Below are 6,070 nucleotides of genomic sequence, written 5' to 3'. Positions count from 1 at the left end.
GGGGAGAACACAACAACAGTGGGTTTGAGGGACAAAAAAAAAAGAGGAACACTTTGAGAAATATGGGATGTGGGGAAGAATGAGGGCAAGGGGAGGACACAGGTGGTTGTGTTATTATGCAAATATACAACGTTCAATGCATGTATGCTTGATGCATTGATACACGTCACATCCGGGAGGAGTCTGGCGGGCTGAGCTGAGTGATGTATGTGCTGTTTGTAGCTCATGAGACACAGCCTTATTATCTGATACTCAAGTAGTGACTGGTTTGCTTTATACTACAATAAATAATAAATAAATGCCTTTGCTGTTGTGGACTCCTTGGAAGTGCCTATTGTGACATGTTGTCAGAAGTGCTGCAACAGTCGAGTTTGAAAGAAACCAAGTCAGAGCCGGAAAAAATATGATGGGTGGCGAAAACGCAGCGTCGAGCGCCACCTTCACCATCCAACCTCCGGCGCGATTTGACTTCTCAAAATCGCAAGAATGGGAAAAATGGATCTGAAGGTTCGAGGGATTGTGACTGGCCAACAATCTGCAAACTTCTTCTCAGGAAAATCAGATGAACATGTTGGTGCACTGTCTGGGAGACGAAGCAGATGACGCGCTGAGAGTACAGAGCTTGGATGCGATTGAACGGCTGCAGTACAGCATCGTGAAAGAGAAATTTGACAAGTTTTTCATGCCAAAGAAGAACGTAATCTCTGAGAGGGCCAGATCTAATGAGAGAAAGGTGTAACTGCAACAGGTCACTGAGCCAGTAGACTCGTTTGGCACATCCTTATATGCGCTCGCTGAAAAATGCAATTATGGGCTACTTCATGATGAACTTATCAGGAAGAGATTGGTGGTTGGTCTGAGAGACACAACGCTGTCGGAATGAATGCAGTTGGACAAGAATCTTACCCTCACGAAAGCCATATGTATGGCGAGGCAATTGGAGGAGATAAAATGGCAGCAGACAGATATAAGAGGCAATGTGAACAGTGCTGTAGATGCTGCAATGGCCAACTAACACAAGCAGTCGTACAAGGAAAAAAACCACGTGCGCAGACAAGGCCCAGCTACACAGCAGAGCAAGTCGGATCAGAGAATCTGCTCGACATGCGGAAAATGGTCAACACATACAAGATGGCGGTGCCCAGCTAATGGAGTAACATGCCACACATGTGGGAAAAGGGGACACTTTAGCAAAGTTTACAAATCGGCTAAAGCAGTGTATACTGCTTTGAAGGACAGTAGCCATTTCCTGGGTCCAGTAGAAGTAGGAGAAGACCTGTGGTCGGTTGAAATTCAAATAAGAAGTGTTAAAGTGAAGTTTAAGATCGACACAGGAGCAGACATAACTGCCATCCCTGAGAATGTGTGCAAAGACATTACAGAGGAGTGTAATAAGTATAAGAGAGGTAACAAGTGCAGCCTGACCAAAGTGCAGAAACCACTGTTTGGACCAGGGGGAGTCCCTCTCTTCATGTTAAGGGTAGCCAGTGAGAATTTGTGCAATTGGGAGAAAACTGCAATGTAGGATATTTATGTCGTCAGAAATCTACATACATCTCTGTTTGGCAGGTCAGCTCAAGCCAAGCTAAATTTCGTGTCCAGGCTAGATAGCATTAATGCTGAAATGCTAAAGAAGACTTATCCATAGATATGCAGCATTCTCAGAATGGTTCAGCAACCACACACAATTAAACTGAAGTCAGATGCGATGCCCTTTTCACTGAAAACACCCGGAAGAGTCCCACTCCCTCTGATGGGAAAAGTGAAGCAAGAAGGAAATTGAGCAGATGGAGTGCATACGGGTCATCAGTAGAGTACAGGAGCTCAGAGAATGGCGTGCAGGTATGGTTGTGGTGCCCAAGAAAGACAAATCGGTCCTCATCTGCATGGATCTGACAAAAATGAATGAGGTAGTATGCAGGGAGCAGTACTTTCTACCTTTGGTGGATCAAACCTTAGATGTGCTGGTAGGAGTGCAGATTTTCAGCAAGCTAGATGCTAAACATGGGATTTTGGCAAATACCACTCACTGAGGAGTCAGCAAAGTAAACTACATTTATTAACACCTTTCGGTGGATACGACTTTCATCACTTGCCATTTCGAATTGCCTCTGCCCCAGAACACTTCCAAAACAGAATGGTGACTGAAGCCACTGATGGTCTTAGAGTTGTAGCATGTCACATGGACGATGTTCTCATCCGGGGAACAACACAGGAAGAGCACAATGTTAGAATGCACACAGTGTTCGAGAGAATTCAAAAGGCAGGGATCACACTCAAGACTGACAAGTGTGAATTTGCAAAGCATGAAGTGAAATTCCTGGGGCACATAATTTCAGCAGATGGAATGAGGCCAGACCCAGATAAAGCCAGAGCAGTCCAGAAGATGGAGGAGTAAACAAACATCAGCCAAGTAAGGAGTTTATTTGGGATGGTAAACCGGCTAAGGAAGTTTAGCCCTCATTTATCTCTAAAATACAAATCACTGAGAGACCTGTCGGGAAAGAACAATCACAGGTACTGGGGGAGTGAGCAGCAAAAAGCATTTGACATGTTAAAATTAGATCTCTCCTCTGCACCAGTGCTCACACTGTACGACCCAAACAGGGAGCTGAAAATATCGGTAGACGCATCATCCTTTGGACTGAGGACCGTCCTCCTGCAGAAAGAGGGGGAACTTTGGACACCTGTGGCATTATGCATCACTGTCACTGATACTGACAGAGCGGCGTTATGATCAGATAGAAAAAGAAGCATTCGGCTTGACATAGGGATCCTGAGAGGTTCAGAGATTTTATCGTTGGTAAGCATTTTCTGCTGGAAACATCACAAGCCAGTTGTGAGTCTATTGGGAGCTCAAGCTCCAGAGGCACCTTATGAATGCAGAAGGTGCAAGTCCAGAAAGGAGGAGGTAGAAGAAAGAGTCCACTGACCTCTGGGTGGTAGCACGAGCTGCAAGCCCGCAGCTAATGGAGGGCGTGGGATATCCCCTCGACCACAGTGAATGGCACCCTTGCACTCTGTTCTTTATTCGGTTGTTCTGGGATGATAAGATGGTGTCATCAATCTCTTGGTTTTGTAACCTACAGCACAAAGTTCTGTAGATTCCATTCATGCCTCAACACTGTACTTGTGGCAAAAGGAATACTTCTGATAAGCTTGATCAGAGTTGCATTTTTTTCCCATAAGAAGTCACCCCAAGTATCCTCCCCCCTCCCCCCCCCCAATCCAGATCAAGGCCAGTCATTGACATCATTGGTTTGTTTATGTTTACAGACCAATCTTCTGAGAACAGTCCAATGGAAGCCAAGTTGACCTCCATTTTCACTGTGGGACATCTCAGCATTTTCATCCAAATAAGCCTTGAGACCAAAAAGTCTTATATGTGCTGTAATAACATAGTCCATCAATGGAAGTAGGCATCAACACCCTTACCTTCTCCGAACCTTAATCAGGTAAAGGTTTTTATCTTTTTTTTTCAATTTCATACCTACTCCCTGCTGGACTTGTTGGATGTGCAGAGTTGCCTTGGTCGAGCGATGAATGGAAAACAGCCTTCTCATCATGGAGAGTTATTAAAATTATGTTTTAAAGAACATTGGAATTTGATTCAATGTTTTTTTCACAAACGGTACGATTTTGTAGGCACTGTTGACTTTTTTCCATGCGTATATATGTTTCGACTTTTATGTGCATTTTTTATATTGGTTCACAGGCACCAGCAGTGACCACTATATTCGTTATGTCTGTGTGTCTGTCTGTCTGTCTGTCTGTCTGTCTGTCTGTCTGTTTGTGACCCTCTCCAGAGCATAGCTCTGTGATGTTTGATGCGATCTTGATGAAACTTGGACACAAGCTAGATATCATGGTCTAGTTGTGTCTTTTTGTATGAGGGGCGTCCCACGCCCCTTGAGGGCGAAGCTATGCCCACTTGAACTTTTTTCTCGATTTTTTTCTCGCAATTTAATTTCCTCGAAGCTGTGCGTAATGTCCATAAGTACAACATATAAAAAATCCGATTTGATTTGGTCAATTTTGACAGAAGAGATAGGTTTTTACTGTAGGGGCTTCCTAAAAAGCTTCCACTAACTCAATTGTACCTATCGTGGCATTGTTAAATAATTCCCGCGAACCATCGTCGCCTCCCAACTTGTTATTATTATTTGTTTGCATACAATGTCGAGGCTCGTATGAGAGCTAACACACAGAACATACAACAAAGGGAGCAGGAGACAAGAGGGGTATTTGGGGGAAGGAAAAAAACAGTGGAGAACAGACATGAGGAGATCTGTGGAAGGGAGAGGGATGGAGCAGGGTACACAGGGTAAACAAGATGGACACTACAGGGACTTTCAGGTCCTTACACGACAGAGACTTTCAGGAAGGAAAGCAGGGAATTTGAAGGAGGTGGGTTTTGTGGTGGATTAGTGGGGGTATAAAAGATTGTGGTTTGGATGGGGGAAGATAAGAGATGGTGGTGAACAGCTGTTTTAAAAACCTGGAGGGAAGAGTGCGATTGAAGACAGTGTGGGAGTTTGTTCCAAAGGCAGGAAAAAAAGAGGAATGAAAGAGTGAAGGTGAGCAGTGATTCTTGATTTCGATAGTTTTACCAGAAGGGGGTTGCTGGCAGACCTTGAGCACCCTGCAGAAATATGGGGGGTGGGGGGGGACATCTCTCAGACAGAGCGGGGGCGTGGCATCAGGCCGGGGAGGAGACAGTAGGAGACAGAAAGACCACTGACCTGCTGGTGGTGAGAGAAGACAGAAAGATTCAGTCTCATCATGGGAGATACCAATGATCATAAATGCCTTTGTTTCCACAGCGTGAAGCTGAGAAAGGTGAGAGGCAGGAGCACCACCCATAGGGGAGTACAGTACTCCATCAGGCTGCAGACGAGAGCTTTGTATGTGGTCAGAAGCTGAGCTGTGTCAATGAAGGACTTTGCACGATGGAGGATGCCCAGTCGTTGACTGGCTTTGGAGGCCAGTCGCCGACTCGGTATCCTCCGTCATGTATTAACCAATTGGTGAATTAACCTTTTGGTGAACAGCTCATCACTCACTGCCTCCTCCCACTGACGGTTCTCTGCAGGGACAGAGACTGGACCTTGACAGCCCCTTGCTATGATGGCCAGAGTAAAGGAGAGACCCAAACGTGAATGTGTTTCTGTCTACTGGGCTTCATCAGCACATAATTCCCCCTTCCACACTCCATTGGCTTAACAGATGGCCCATCCCGCACAGCGCACACCAGCCCACTGCCAGTGAGAGTCACCACGATCCACCAACAGGACACCAATAAACCACCAGGAGACCATGACAGCCTGGACCAGACAAGGCTCACAGGGATGGAGAGAACACAGGAAGGCAGGCATGCAGGCAGCGATGAAGGGACCCAGGCAGGCAACAGAAATAACAAAGTGAGCTCTGGACGATCCAAAACTCCCCTTCGATAGACCGATTACTGACCGACTCACTGACTATAGCGAGCGAGCTGAAGATGATCCAGACAGACGCCTGACTTAAAACTCAGTGTGTGGTTGCGTGGTCTCCTATTCCCCTCTGTCCTTTGGTAACCCCACCCCTTTTTTCTTCTTAATCTGCAAATCTGCATATGACCCCAATCTTTGAGGCACATATCGTTCTCTCACCTCACGCGATTGGCCACACGCAGTGAGTTTTGTGGACCTCACCCATGGAATGATCCTGCCTTTATTTGGCATGCATACCATTCCTGATCCAAATCTCTCTCTCCCAACGTGACACAGTGGTGATCGGCCAGTTTCAACCAGTTTGGGGAGAGAGAAATGGTGGGCAAAAAGGCAACAGGATGTGACTCATCCGGTTCTAATGTCGAAGAAGAAAGTGAGAAGGAAAATAAGAAGGTGGCATGAGGTAATTAACTGGTTCAAATCGGTTCAAGGAGAAGAAAAGAAAGAAAATCAAAGGTTAGATAGCTAAAAGAACACCGGGGGTGGGGAAAAGACCATCTACCTAATACATGCGCAACACATGTTTATCCCCATGTACAGGGTAATGTTTTTTTCATTTTATTCGAGAACCCTAAATA

The sequence above is a fragment of the Eptatretus burgeri genome, chromosome 11 (genome assembly GCF_056783735.1).
Source record: "Eptatretus burgeri isolate ZD-2024b chromosome 11, Ebu_testis_v1, whole genome shotgun sequence".
NCBI lineage: Eukaryota > Metazoa > Chordata > Myxini > Myxiniformes > Myxinidae > Eptatretus > Eptatretus burgeri.
Note: the sequence above shows the minus strand (reverse complement) of the source record.